At 49.0% G+C, this 14,591-nt stretch overlaps 1 protein-coding gene across 1 annotated transcript in view; it reads left to right on the forward strand.

The window, feature by feature from the left end:
• The window catches only part of ARHGAP39 (Rho GTPase activating protein 39), an 854,292-nt gene that overhangs the window by 585,647 nt on the left and 254,054 nt on the right, over positions 1-14,591 (forward strand). The gene's annotated exons all lie outside the window — the stretch shown is intronic.

Here is a 14,591-nt window from a genome sequence, read left to right on the forward strand (position 1 = left end):
TATCCCTTTGACCTTTACCTGTGAATGGAAAAGGTCACATTAGTCAAAAATTACACTTACTTTACCTATCTTCATCTGTCTTCTTCTTTCCTTGGTCACTACATGGTTCCCGGAGGCAAGAGAAAATGAGAAAACAGCTAAAACAGACATTGATTCATGTAGGCCTCCTTACTTCTAAATCGGGCCCTTGCTGAAGTCCCACACAGTGTATGCAGGACCTTTCTTTCTATTAATTTATGGGAATTTATGAGGCAGTACGTTTTTTTATAGCTTCTTATAATAATTCATAAAGACATTTCGATTTTAATGTCTATATCTAAGCTTTAGACCCATCTGAACCTTATGATTAAATCATTTATTTTCTAAACCACGTTGGTTTGAAGAGTTTCTTCAACCCAACCTCCTCAAAGTAACTTTGGTAATTGCATCCCTCACTAGTTTGTCGACTCAGAGCGATACATTAGTCTAAATACTGTGAACCAACCCCATTGTTGCCTCGACCCAAGATCATAAGCTTTGAAGGGTTGGTTAGTAAATAGTTAGGTGATGGAAATGTGTTGATCAGACCTCCACAGAGAGGGTAGTATACCGAAACATATTGTATACTACTGACTTTTCCCATTGTTGGAGCAATATGTACCCGCTTTTTGCCGTTATTGCATTGCTACCGACTCTCTAAAGAGCTACCATGTGCATGCTCTTGCTTTTCATTATTTTCTCAGCAGTTCTACTTTTAATGAGTATATGGCCAATATTCTTTAATGGAGGGAACTTCTGTTGGCAAAGCGACCGAGTGTTACCCTGAAAACACTACAGATGAGAGGTTGTTGAGAACTGTCTGAATATGTGTACAAAAGGGGGTGGTGATGGACGGAGCATCAGAACCAATCAAACACTCACACCCAGTCAACAGATCTGGGTTTAATCCATCACCGTTCTTTAGCCCACTCTGCCACCCAAGTTCAGACGTGGCCATATGCAAATCAGTCTGACCCTGTGCCTCGTGGGAACAGTCCAGCCCGAACTGCCAAGCCATGCCTTCCCTGGACCGGAAACAAGCTTCCTAGGACCGGTTTCTGGCATTTCAGCCGTCTTCAGCCAGGCTTGCTTGAATCCAGTGGCAAAGTGAGCAAGGGGCTCACATCTGAGCATACCCTGCCAACTTATGGCGAACAAAGCGGTACAAAAGGGGGTGGTGATGGACGGAGCATCTGAACCAATCAAACACTCACACCTAGTCAACAGATCTGGGTTTAATCCATCACCGTTCTTTAGCCCACTCTGCCACCCCAGTTCAGACATGGCCATATGCAAATCAGTCCGACCCTGTGCCTCGTGGGAACAGTCCAGCCCGAACTGCCAAGCCGTGCCTTCCCTGGACCGGAAACAAGCTTCCTAGGACCGGTTTCTGGCAATTCAGCCGTCTTCAGCCAAGCTTGCTTGAATCCAGTGGTAAAGTGAGCAAGGGGCTCACGTCTGAGCATACCCTGCCAACTTGTGGCGAACAAAGCGGTACAAAAGGGGGTGGTGATGGACGGAGCATCTGAACCAATCAAACACTCACACCCAGTCAACAGATCTGGGTTTAATCCATCACCGTTCTTTAGCCCACTCTGCCACTCCAGTTCAGACATGGCCATATGCAAATCAGTCTGACCCTGTGCCTCGTGGGAACAGTCCAGCCCGAACTGCCAAGCCATGCCTTCCCTGGACCGGAAACAAGCTTCCTAGGACCGGTTTCTGGCAATTCAGCAGTCTTCAGCCAAGCTTGCTTGAATCCAGTGGTAAAGTGAGCAAGGGGCTCACGTTTGAGCATACCCTGCCAACTTGTGGCGAACAAAGCGGTACAAAAGGGGGTGGTGATGGACGGAATATGTGTACAGCACCGAGCGTATCTGGAGATTGAATCACAGGAACCAATCACCACTCTAAAATCAAGTATTCAACCTCTGATGTCACAAAGGCACCTGAAATGTAATGCTTAAAAATGGAGTCCTTTTTCTTGTACCTAACAATAAAAAAGTGTATCTACACTGAAATCATGCGTATTAATTACCAAAATTTCCACCAGGCCACATTCCTTAGCTTTTTCCTTGAGGAACATTTCCAGCTGATTAGCCACATCCAAATCCACCTACAGATACTACAAAATCTTACTCATCCTCTATCTAAATACGACCTCAAGATATAGGTTCAAGCTTCTGTAGTATCTCGATTGGCCCTCCCTCTGAGGCTACAGCCTCGCCCTGCTGTAAATTTCGAGTACCGAAAAAGTGACTGTGTCTGAAGGTAAAACCCAGGGTGGTGAAGTTATCAAATGCGAAGTGACTTTGGTGTGTGCATTTTTTGGTATTTGTTGCCAAAACCGAAGGCTTTGGTGGGAACCCAAACTTGATGCATCTGACTTGGAAGGGTCTCCACCATCTACAGCATTCGGACTTGCCCCGTTGGAGCAGTTAGGCTTCTACAAAAAAGGCTAATACCCAAGATCAAACTTTTGACCAATGCGACCTGCTAAGCTTACCTGGCCGCAGCTCCATAATGGTTGGCCTATAATCCTCCCTAGTTCCTCATCACCATCATCCATTTGATTAAATTGGTGCCTTGTATTGTCTTTGATTGTGACCCAAAACAATAAAAAATAATAATCCTTGTACCTTTATTTTTACGCTATGTGGGAAACACAGGAACTGTCACTTGATAAGAAATTTAGCAAAATCATGCTGACATGGTGCCCGAGTTATGAACATCAAGTATATGACGGCAGCAGGCCCCTGCCATTGGTTGTGACGTAAAATCCACCAATGGGGGCAGAGGTGTGACTTTTTAAAGACCGTAACCATAGTATGCCGTGTGATTTTTGATCTACAAGCACTGAGGAAGGCGTTACAGCTGAAACGCGTCTGCTTTGATGAAAATAACATTGAATTGGCCCCATGAGTGCCCTGCAATTTTTTTGGCCTAACCTCACGTCAGCAGAAACACCCGCTGTGAGTTCGGCATGTTCTGGTGGGACCTGATCTATATTCACCAAAGGTTACAGGGATGCTTTAGTTAGCCTAAAATTTCCCTCATGCAAAACCAGTGAAATTCAGCAGTTCTAGTTCTCTGAGCTAACTATAATTTACGCCTATCACCTCACATATTACATCACTCAGGACACGGTCATGGCTCATAGTGAACCATGGTTACAAGGATTGAAATCTGTCAGCCGTAGGGCTGCATAGAGACTCGCCACTGGCGGGGGAGATAGTGGTTGATCCTGGGCATAACTCTTGTTTGCAGTAACACGCGAGAGGGCAAGGACCATCCGCCATCGACCATCCCCCCCTCTCCATCAGTCTCTGAAAAACAAAGCACATTGTTAGTGCTCTCGTGTGAGTATGATGGACAGCGTGGCATCCAAGTCATTATTGTGTACAGAGGCTTCTAATGGAAGCCCTGTACAACTTGTATATTGTGGTATGCACCGTCATGTTATTTAACATGACAGAAACCTGCAGCATTATGCACTGATTGTGAGTGAAGGCTGTGATTTCAATTAATTACATCCCGCAGCATAGACAAAGGAGCATTTATTCGAAAACGTGGTAGATTCTGGAAGTAGGGAAACTTTATTTGAGCGAGAAACATGTGAATCTGTAACTTCGGATGCCTATTGGTACAGGTTACGCGCAGGGGCAAAGCTATCCTGGGTGCAGCCGGTGCAGTGCACCGGGTCCCAGAGGTTAGAGGGGCACCGTCTGCCCAGCACCAGCTGATGACATTTCAGAGGCTGCCTGTTCTGATTTTATTTGTTGGCTGTGCATGCCAGTGGCCTTGGCTGTGTTTACATTTCTAGACGATCTGGGAACAATAAAGAAGAAAGGGATGAAAGAAAGGAGAGGGTAAAAGGATAGGGGGAGGGCAGGAAAAGGTTACAGAATGAGAGAAGGAAATAAAGTTGAGCGACAAAGAAAAGAGAGAAGTATGAACAAAGTGGGCAAGAGGAAAGGAAGAGAAAGCAATCTAGTAAATTGAATTAGTGTAGCAGGTGCAGTGACACCGGGGTGTGATGGTCGTATTGCACCTCATTTATAGCAGTGTTTTAATACCTGCTGGGGGTCCTAGTTTCATCGCTTGCACTAGGGCGCGTGACCCCCAATCTACGCTACGGGTTATACAGACCTGTGCAGTACGGTACCACCAGAATCTGTAATTCTTTACAAACATGTCCTCCCCTTGGCAACACCTGGCAGAGCTCAGGCGAGTGGGCAGCCATAAAACACACTCTCTCCCCAAACAGAGCCACGGGAACTGAGCTGGCTCGTGATATGTCACCTAGGCGGCCAAAGAAGGCATTGACTCATTGCTCTAATTAATGGCTGTGATTAAGCACCGCAGTGAAGGCCCGCGTGAATGGCCTCTGTGCTAATGAGTGCATAACTTATAGAAATGCCACGGGCTTTGTGAAGTCAACAGCATAGTTTTTCTTTCACCATCTCCATTTCATAGCACCAATCATTTGTAATGTTCTGTTGATGGCAATGCTAAATACATTCACATCTGTCACTTGTATTCACTTTCCGTTGTATTGTGGCATGTATATATAGCTCCTACTACCCCTACGTGGAGTGCTGAAGCGCTTACCACGTGATGGCAAGTCACACTGTGTAGTTGGGAGGGTGGTGTTTTTGTTTTGGTTCTATATGGGCAGTGTTTTCATGTCGTGTGTGATGACCACAGAGGTGCAATTATCGCCTTATGGGACGCAGCGCTTTGAGGTGTGATGGGTGAGGGCGTGTGAGAGATAGACGCGCTAATTATCATTATAATTGGACTAACTAGCTCCGCCCCAGGGTTAGCGTGTGCCCTTACCCCAAAAAGGGGGATAATCACAGAAAGCCCAGGAATCCATACGCAATAAGCGCCAGGCAGAGATGCCGTTGAAGGAGTAAAATGATACCAATGGGCAAGAGTGGGAATTGGTGATGTAAGCAGAAGCCATACGTCATTTTATTTTTATTTATTTTAAGGGAGGTATAGTCCCTATTGCTAAATAAATAAACCTCATGAAAAAGGTATCAAGTTGAATAGCAAAGAAGGTGGGCAACCTGGGCAGAAACTACACAAACTTTAAAAAGCCCACATTCCACCTCCTACTGCTAGGCTGAAGGAAGCCATGATTTTGACCTGGGGTGTACACCCCATGTTCCTCCCGGGCGGTCAAAGGCGGACAAGCTCTAGCTGGGTCATGGCTTGGACAGCAGCCAGGCTGGCGCCGGTCACATGCAAGGGCGAGAGTTGTTGCTGCCCCGACAGCGCAAGGGCAGATTGTCTTGCTTTCCATTGCTCTGCTGTCCTCACCCCTCCATGCGGGTGGAGAAGTGTGGCTCACCGGTTAGAGGAGGCAGACCTGGAAGCAGAGGTCAGCCCGGGACCAGGGTTCAATTCCCGGCTCGGCGGGGTCTTGAGTCCTAAAATGTCCATGGACTCGACAATTCTCGCTCCGGTGCCTACTCGATTCACAGGTTCACACTCTGCGACTCTGGGCAATAGCTTGCTTAATCTCCACTACGGCCCCTCGCGGCGGGATGCCTGGCTTTCACCTTGCGGATACCCTGCCGGGGTTATCTCACAGTGATAAAGCTAGGACGGGTTCCCTAAGCAAGCGCTTAGAAACCGCTTGGTGATTTGCGCTATATAAATTCCTGTACATTTACATTTACATGCGAACCCAATACTTTTCTTAAGTTCCAGAGACCCTTGTTGTTTCTAGTTTACATTAGAGGCATCCTCCTGCCCTTCCAGAATTTCCTTCTAGAACAACTTCCATTTTCATTATTAGCAGTGATTGACATTTCAGGGTTTAAAAAAATCTAATGTGATGAATGAAGACTTAACCTGCTTCCATTATTTTGGCTTCAAGAGCAGCCTGGCACAGATTTGGTAGTTCCTTATTTGATAAATCTTAGACCTGCTCGTCTCGGAACTGTGAGCTTTGTGTAAAGCACTTTTTATGTCCGCCTCAACAAGTGAATTACCCTACTGAGTGTAGTAACTGAGTGCAGACGTGTAGAGGATCTTCAGATGTTTATTTGTAGATAGTTACAGGAAATGCAGTCAAGTCTAGAACAAAACCCCACCAGGAGCAGCCAGCCCTTCTCAACTGACATCTCTGACTCCCAACATTCTGTAATAAAGCATCCATGGAACATTCCACTGGCCGAGCATAAGGTGGCATGAAAACATTAAAGCCAGGATACAGCTTCCTTGTCTGGTCCCTTCTCACTCCCACCACCCTCCCTTAAAATACAGCTCTCTATAGGTTTCTGCCTCTGCATTGTGTTTCAGATACTTAGGTCTTGTATTAGTAAAATTATTATTTGATCAAAGGGTGTGTAGGCGTGGGATTAGGGACGACCGTGACACCAAGTTGAGGGGTTAACGATGGCTTTATTTTTATCACCCTGGTAGGTTTAGACATTAAAGTCTTTCTGTTCCTCAGAGTCAGTCTTTCACGGGCAAACGCACTGGGGTCCGTGGCGGAGGTCTGTTTTCTCCTTTCCTTGGTCGTGGAAGGGGTTAAGGTGGTTCTGCCGTGGCTTCGGAAGATGGATGGCTCTCCGTGGCTTCAGGCTCCGGTGCATGTAAGGGAACCAACAGAAAAGGGAGCCGTTAGGGTTCAGTCCTCAATGAGGTCGCACCAGGGGGGTCCGGGGGATGTGAGGGAAACCCAGTGTACAGTGCCGCTTCACTCTACAGTGCTCTCGGTGCTCGTGAAGGGGAGGGGAAAATTAGGTAGAAGTAGGGGTGGGTAGGGATGCGCGGAAGGGGAAGGAACACAACACAGGGTAGGTACGAACTGGGGCTGTACACGATCTACACGTTCTCACTTCGCCTCCCCAACCAAGCCGCCCAACGCCGCCGTACCTGTGACAGCCACACTCCTCCCTCGGGAGCGTGGCACGGCGGTCCGCAGGGTCGTTGGCCTCCTGGCTTCTCTCCGTTCCTTCCGGGTTGGTCGTCTGGGCTGGGCTTCTTCACGCTCTTCTCCTCGCTCTTCTCCTCGCCGCCTCCGTACTCCGTTCCGCTCACTTCCGCCTTTCTCTCCTCCTCCTCCGGGGTGCTTGCACACCCGACATACAGGACTTCCCGGCTTTTCTCCAATCCCGTCGCCCTTACGTCACTCTGGGGCAGGTCCTCCTTACTCTCAGCATACGCCCAGTTAAAGGAGCCGCTGATGTTATCTTCTTCTTCCGGATAGCACCGTCCTTCGTTCCGCTGACCTGGCTGAAAAGAAGGAGTCGGTGGATGGTCAGCATTGCGAGGGTCCCACCAGTCATGTATGGCAGGCGCACCCACCACGTTACACTCCTCCCCCCCTGGATTCTCCCGTTTGGGGGGAATCGGCATCCTGGAAAGGAAGTCTGCGTTCCCATTGTCCCTTCCTTTCCTGTGTATCACTGTGAAAGAGAATGGTTGCAGAAACAGAAACCACCTTAGGATCCTTGCATTCTGTGACCTGTTCTTCTGCATCCATTGCAGTGGGGCATGGTCTGAGAAGAGAACGAAGGCCTTGCCTTCCAAGTAGTAACGCAGTTTGTCGACTGCCCAGCGGATGGCCAGGCACTCCTTTTCCACCGTGGGATATTTACGTTCCCTTGGGTGTAGTTTCCGACTCACAAACAGTATGGGGTGTTCCACACCATCCTCACCTTCCTGGGACAACACTGCACCAATACCGCAATCGGATGCATCAGTAGCAAGGGAAAATGTTTTTTCGAAATTCGGGGGTATGAGGACCGGACTGGTAGTCATAGCAGTCTTTAGCGCCTGAAAGGCGGTTTGGGCTATTTCGGTGGGAGGCATCGGTAGGGAGTTTTTGACGTTTTTCTGGAGTAGGTCAGTCAGGGGACTGGACAGGGCAGCAAAGTCCTTAACGAAGCGTCGATAATACCCAATTAGGCCTAGAAACGCTCGTAGTTCCTTTTTTGTAGATGGAAAGGGGGTCTGGGTGATGGCTTTAATTTTCTCCTCTTGTGGGGCTATCACTCCTTCCCCAAGCATGAATCCAAGGTATTTCACCTTGGGGAAAGCAGCTCTTGATTTTCGTGCGTTCACGTGCAACCCCGCTTCCTGTAGAGCCTTCAAAACATTGGCCAGGTGTCCTAGGTGTTCCTCCCATGTGGTACTAAAAATGACTATATCATCCAGATATACGGAACTATATCGGACATGGGGAGCTAACACCTTGTTCATAAGCCTTTGAAAGGTGGCAGGGGCACCGTGCAGTCCAAAAGGGAGTACATTAAATTCAAAGAGTCCATCCTCTGTTGCGAAGGCGGTTTTATGCCTGTCCTCCTCCCTCAATGGGACCTGCCAATAACCCTTGGTAAGGTCAAGGGTAGTGATGAAACGAGCCTCCCCTATCCGTTCGATCAATTCGTCCACCCGTGGTATGGGGAACGCATCGAAGGACGAGATAGCATTCAAAGCACGGAAGTCCATACAAAAACGGGTGGACCCGTCAGGTTTCGGGACCATGACAATGGGAGAAGCCCAGTTGCTCCTGGAAGGTCGTATTACCCCCAGGCGTAGCATGTCCTGTACCTCCCTCCTCACATCTGCCCTTTTTGCCGCCGGTATGCGGTATGCCCTTTGTTTCACTACCTGTCCTTCCTTGGTTTTGATCCGGTGCTCTGCTAAATGTGTACATCCCGGGGTGTCCGAGAATATAGCAGAAAAAGGGCTCAACGTTTGGAACAGTTCCTTTCTTTCTGCTTCCTTCAGCTCGGTGTTTACCGGGAGATCCCCCAAAGTGGTGGTTGGGACGCTGGAGGGTAACACCAGATGTGCGGTTCTAGGAGGTGGTCCTAGCCACCGTTTGAGATGGTTTATGTGGAAAGTTTGTCTTCGAGAGGGAGACATTTGTAGCTGGTAGGTTGTTTTCCCATAGGTGTCTAGAACTTTGTATGGACCCTTCCATTCACTTTTAAACTTTTGTGTCGAAGAAGGAAGGAGTACAAGGGCCCAGTCCCCTACTACTAGGGTTCTCCACTTCTTGCCCTTGTCATAATATTGCTTCTGGACTCGTTGGGTTTTTTCCAGGTTTGAATACGCTAAGTCTCTGAGCTTTCCCAGTCTGGACCTCAGTTGTTGAGTATACTCCAGAAGACTCCTTTGTTCGGCCGCCTCCTCCCTCTCCCAGGCTTCCCTTGTGATTTCAAGGAGGGATCTTGGTTGCCGTCCATAGAGGAGCTCAAAAGGTGAAAACCCTAGACTGCTCTGTACTTGGGCTCTCACTACGTACAGGGCTAGGGGCAACATCCTATCCCAATCCTTGTTTTCCGCGCTCAACAATTTTTTTAGAGTGGTTTTTAGTGTCCTATTGTACCTCTCCACGAGGCCGTCCGTTTGTGGATGGTAGGCGGACGTTCTGATGTGGTGGAGGTCCAGCAACTTGCACACCTCCCCCATCATCCGAGAAACAAACGGGGTACCTTGATCCGTTAGGATCTCACGTGGAAACCCCACCCTGGAAAACAGCTCTACTAGTTTTTCCGCTACGTTCTTTGTGGTCGGTGCACTGAGAGCAAAAGCCTCAGGGAACCGTGTATTGTAATCCACCACCACTAGAGCGTATGTATGCCCTCTGGTGGTCCGGGGTAAGGGACCAATGAGATCCATCCCTACTCTATCCCATGGGTTGCCGATAATCGGCAGAGGTTGTAGGGGTACCGCTGGGGGTCGTGTCAGGTTCTTTTTCTGACAGACTTCACACTGCTTGCAGTATGTCTCCGCCTCTTTGTATATCCCGGGCCAGAAGAATAAGCGTACTATGTTCTGGGTTGTTTTTTCTGCCCCACTGTGTCCGGCCGTAAGGTGAGTGTGGGCGTAAAACAGGATCTGTTCCCTGAACTCTTTTGGTACGACTAGCTGGGATGGATCGCCCGCTTTCCCTTCTCGGTACAGTAAGTCGTTCACTATCCTGAACCTAGGGAACCCCTGGGTAGGGGTACTTTGCGCGACATGAGCCGCTTCCCACGCATTCAGTAGGGTAGGGTCGTTAGATTGCGCAAACCTAAAACCCCTATCCAAAACCCATGGTTCGACCGACAGGTATGCTTCGGCCGGGTGGTCTTCAAGTTCCCGTTTGAAAAGGGACAAAAAATCAGGGTTATCCACTCCCAATATGAGTTCTTCGGGCAAGGACTCCACCACCCCCACCTTCACCAAACAGGGCTCTCTACCTATCGGGTGTATGGTTATGTGGGCTAGAGGATACGACTTTACGTCACCGTGTACGCATCTAATATGCACGGTGTCCTTCCGGCCTATCTGGTCAGGACGTAACAGTTTCCCCTGTATTACCGATTGCCGGCACCCTGAATCTAGGAGGGCCTTTACTTGTTTGTGATTTATCCGTACCTGTATGTAAAATGAAGGACCCATTTCGGCCGAGTACATCACGGCTTTAGGTATGTAGCCGACCTCCATAGGTTCCTCGGTGCTTCTTCGATGGGAGCACATTCGGGCTATGTGTCCCCACTCTCCGCACTCATAGCATTGGGGCCCTCTCATGGGGGAAGGTCCTTCCTGTCGATATTGTCGGGGTTTAGGAGGTTCGGGGACTGGTTTCTTTTTCTCCGGTTTGGCAGTACTCGGGTTCGGCTTGCCGCTCTTGTCCATATCCCATGTAAAAGACCTGGGAGCTGCCCTATTGTAATTGGAGGCCATCTCAATGGCTTGTGCGGCCGTTAATCCCGGATGCTGTCTGAGCCATCTTTGGGTGCCATATGGCAGTACCTCCATGAACTGTTCAAGGATAACACTGGTCATTATGTCTTCCTTGGTATGGATGTCGGGTCTCAGCCATTTCTCTGCCGCCATTTTCACCCTCAGGTACATGGTTTTGGGGTTCTCACCGGTGATTCCTTTCTCTTTTCGGAAACGGAGCCTGTATGCCTCCGCATCCATGCCTAGATGGTCTAAAATCACTGCCTTGATGTCGACATATGAGGTCGTACCGGAATGGTTGGCCACTTGATATGCGGCCTGGGCTTCTCCTGTCAACAAGGGAGCCAGGAAGAACGGCCATTTCTCCTCAGGCCACCCACATGCCCTCGCCGCCCGCTCAAAGTTCAGCAGAAATGCGTCCGGATCTTCCCCAGTCATATATTTCTGCAGGGCCACTCCCGAGGGGTGATGTCCTCCTAGTCGGGGTACCGCTGCGCTTGGGGCCTGTACAACTTTATGGAGATTGTCCATCTGTTGTGTCATGGACGTTCTGAACAACTCTCTGTCGGCATCCGCCGTGTTGATTTGCTGACCTATTGCCCATTCCAGTTTTTGTTGCCCGTCTATGAGGGTCTGGATTACTTGTTCCATTGCCATGGTCGGTTCTGTGGAGGTGGATCCCACTTCTGGCACCAGTGTAGGCGTGGGATTAGGGACGACCGTGACACCAAGTTGAGGGGTTAACGATGGCTTTATTTTTATCACCCTGGTAGGTTTAGACATTAAAGTCTTTCTGTTCCTCAGAGTCAGTCTTTCACGGGCAAACGCACTGGGGTCCGTGGCGGAGGTCTGTTTTCTCCTTTCCTTGGTCGTGGAAGGGGTTAAGGTGGTTCTGCCGTGGCTTCGGAAGATGGATGGCTCTCCGTGGCTTCAGGCTCCGGTGCATGTAAGGGAACCAACAGAAAAGGGAGCCGTTAGGGTTCAGTCCTCAATGAGGTCGCACCAGGGGGGTCCGGGGGATGTGAGGGAAACCCAGTGTACAGTGCCGCTTCACTCTACAGTGCTCTCGGTGCTCGTGAAGGGGAGGGGAAAATTAGGTAGAAGTAGGGGTGGGTAGGGATGCGCGGAAGGGGAAGGAACACAACACAGGGTAGGTACGAACTGGGGCTGTACACGATCTACACGTTCTCACTTCGCCTCCCCAACCAAGCCGCCCAACGCCGCCGTACCTGTGACAGCCACACTCCTCCCTCGGGAGCGTGGCACGGCGGTCCGCAGGGTCGTTGGCCTCCTGGCTTCTCTCCGTTCCTTCCGGGTTGGTCATCTGGGCTGGGCTTCTTCACGCTCTTCTCCTCGCTCTTCTCCTCGCCGCCTCCGTACTCCGTTCCGCTCACTTCCGCCTTTCTCTCCTCCTCCTCCGGGGTGCTTGCACACCCGACATACAGGACTTCCCGGCTTTTCTCCAATCCCGTCGCCCTTACGTCACTCTGGGGCAGGTCCTCCTTACTCTCAGCATACGCCCAGTTAAAGGAGCCGCTGATGTTATCTTCTTCTTCCGGATAGCACCGTCCTTCGTTCCGCTGACCTGGCTGAAAAGAAGGAGTCGGTGGATGGTCAGCATTGCGAGGGTCCCACCAGTCATGTATGGCAGGCGCACCCACCACGTTACAGGGTGTTTAAAAGAAAGACATGTTATCTGCAAGAATTGTTTCCCAATTTCCATAAATGTCCCTCTGTGCATTGAACCCCTCTGCATTTTCAGAGCAGATCTGAGGTGTAGGGGGAAGAATATATTTGTCCCAGGTGCTCCAAAATCTTAATGTGTCCTAGCTGTGCCCCATTTTTAATCTTTTGAGTACTCTGACACTTGATAGTGCCAGGGGCATCTTCTACAGCTGTTAAAATGGAACTGTGTGTGTGTGTGTCTCACATGTATGGCTGCGGGGTACTCCATCCCGTCGCCTACACACACTCTTGCAAACGACCGTTTTTGTGCCAAACAATGTGGAATGGAACCTGCTTCTCTTGTGCTCAACTTATTGCAATCCCTGGGCTTAGCCCGGACACCATTGATCTTTTGAGATCTTTTTTACAGCTGTTTTGATTCCTATTTTCTCTTCTTTGAAACTGAATTTGCAGTCTATGGGCAAACTGTCTTACGCTGAAGTAAATGAACTAAATTCTAAACGAGCTCATCTGAAATTTACTTTAAAAGGCATGCGCATTTTTTGTCAGTGGTCTCACATCATTCACACCTCAGATGACCCCCACCTGTCATCTGCTTCCTTAACCACATCGCTGCTTAAGAGTTTCCCCTGCTGTGCTGGACAGCAATGAAAACGGGTGTGGTCGTGACGAGCTCAGCTCGTCGTGAGCACCTGAGAGGTGTATGCCATGACGAGCTGAGCTCGTCATGAGCATGGAAGGTGTTAACCCGTTTTCTGCTTCGAACGTTCAGCGCCAGTGCTGAACGTTCGAAGAAATGGGTGCGGCCACGTCCGCCGTTGGACGTGCGCAGCACCAGGGAGGTAGCTCGCGCGACGTCCAACGGCAGCAGCGAACGGGTTAAAAAGCTGGAGTCCATCTCCGGGTCTGGCGAGGGAGCACCCCTGAGGGCTGCAAAGATGGACACCTGTCTTTTAATTGATTTCCATCACATCTATGTGTGTAGGGAAAGAAGCCAGGGGGCTGGGCTTTGCCTAAATCTGGACCTAGTGCAGGTTCAGTGGTGGTAATTCGTTTTTGAAGTTCAGTGTGCTGGTGTTTCTGGGCAGGGTTTGTAGTTGGGAGTTAAGGGAGCTTCATGCAGCTGAGGCAGGGAACCTCTTTTCAGGATTTTTGGGTGCAGAAAGCTCCTACATAATATTGTTGCTGAAAAGCCTATATTCTTAACAGCCCTGGAATAACTTTACACTTCACTGAGAGAACCTGCCTAGAACTGGAGAGAAAAGAGGACTCCCCTACCTGCTTCTTTGAGGAATTCCTAGTGTTCTTCGGAGAGGCAAGAAATCTATGCATATAAACATCAGGGAGGGATTTTTCAAATCAGTAGCCCAAGATAAAACGCATTGTCTTAATCCCGGGACCGCCCATGGCATTTGATACCATTGACCATCAAGTACTTCTTGATGGCTTGGGACTCTCGGCTCTTTCATCTGCCAGCTAGAGCACACATATCACAACATTTTGCCAGGCTCCCTGGGATCCCCATTTGGAACAGTTTAGTATTCTCCTATTTCTATTTATCTCTTATATTTACTTGTCCCTAGCTGCTCAGCCTGTGTATGTTCTGCGTGGAATGTTGGTGTGAGGCCTGAGTGTGGAATGCTTGGGTGACTGGATCAGAGTGACAGTTGGATGGATGGGGCTGAGCAGCTAGCAGGCTGCTCCCGGTAGGACTGTTAATGAATACTTAGGACTTCTTACAGAGACCTTCTTACCTGCTTTATCTACTCTTTAATAAAGCTACGTCGACTTCATCATCAGTATGTATGTAGCAATATTTAATGTATTATTTCAAGTACAGTGTTACTATAATACAGACTTTTTTTTCAAGTACAGTTTTACAGTATTACAGTTTTACATATTCATTTGTCCTTTACATTAGGGACATGTAGTTTTCTTTGCAGGATTTAGCTACACTTCACATGGCCTCTACACAGGGGTGAACCCTTACACGGGGTGAGTGCTCTCTTATAATAGGGTTGGCCCTACGTCCGGGTAAGTTTTGGGATTTTTATGTCCAATTTTACATCTATATTAAATTTTTACCCTTACGTAAGGGTGGTCTTTTTGACTGGTTGCAGGGGTGGGTCCCTGCGTGCTTAAGACGCCTTGCGCCGCAGGATTTGCTATGTCTTCACATTGTTTGC

The sequence above is a fragment of the Lissotriton helveticus genome, chromosome 4_1 (genome assembly GCF_964261635.1).
Source record: "Lissotriton helveticus chromosome 4_1, aLisHel1.1, whole genome shotgun sequence".
In the NCBI taxonomy this organism is placed as follows: domain Eukaryota; kingdom Metazoa; phylum Chordata; class Amphibia; order Caudata; family Salamandridae; genus Lissotriton; species Lissotriton helveticus.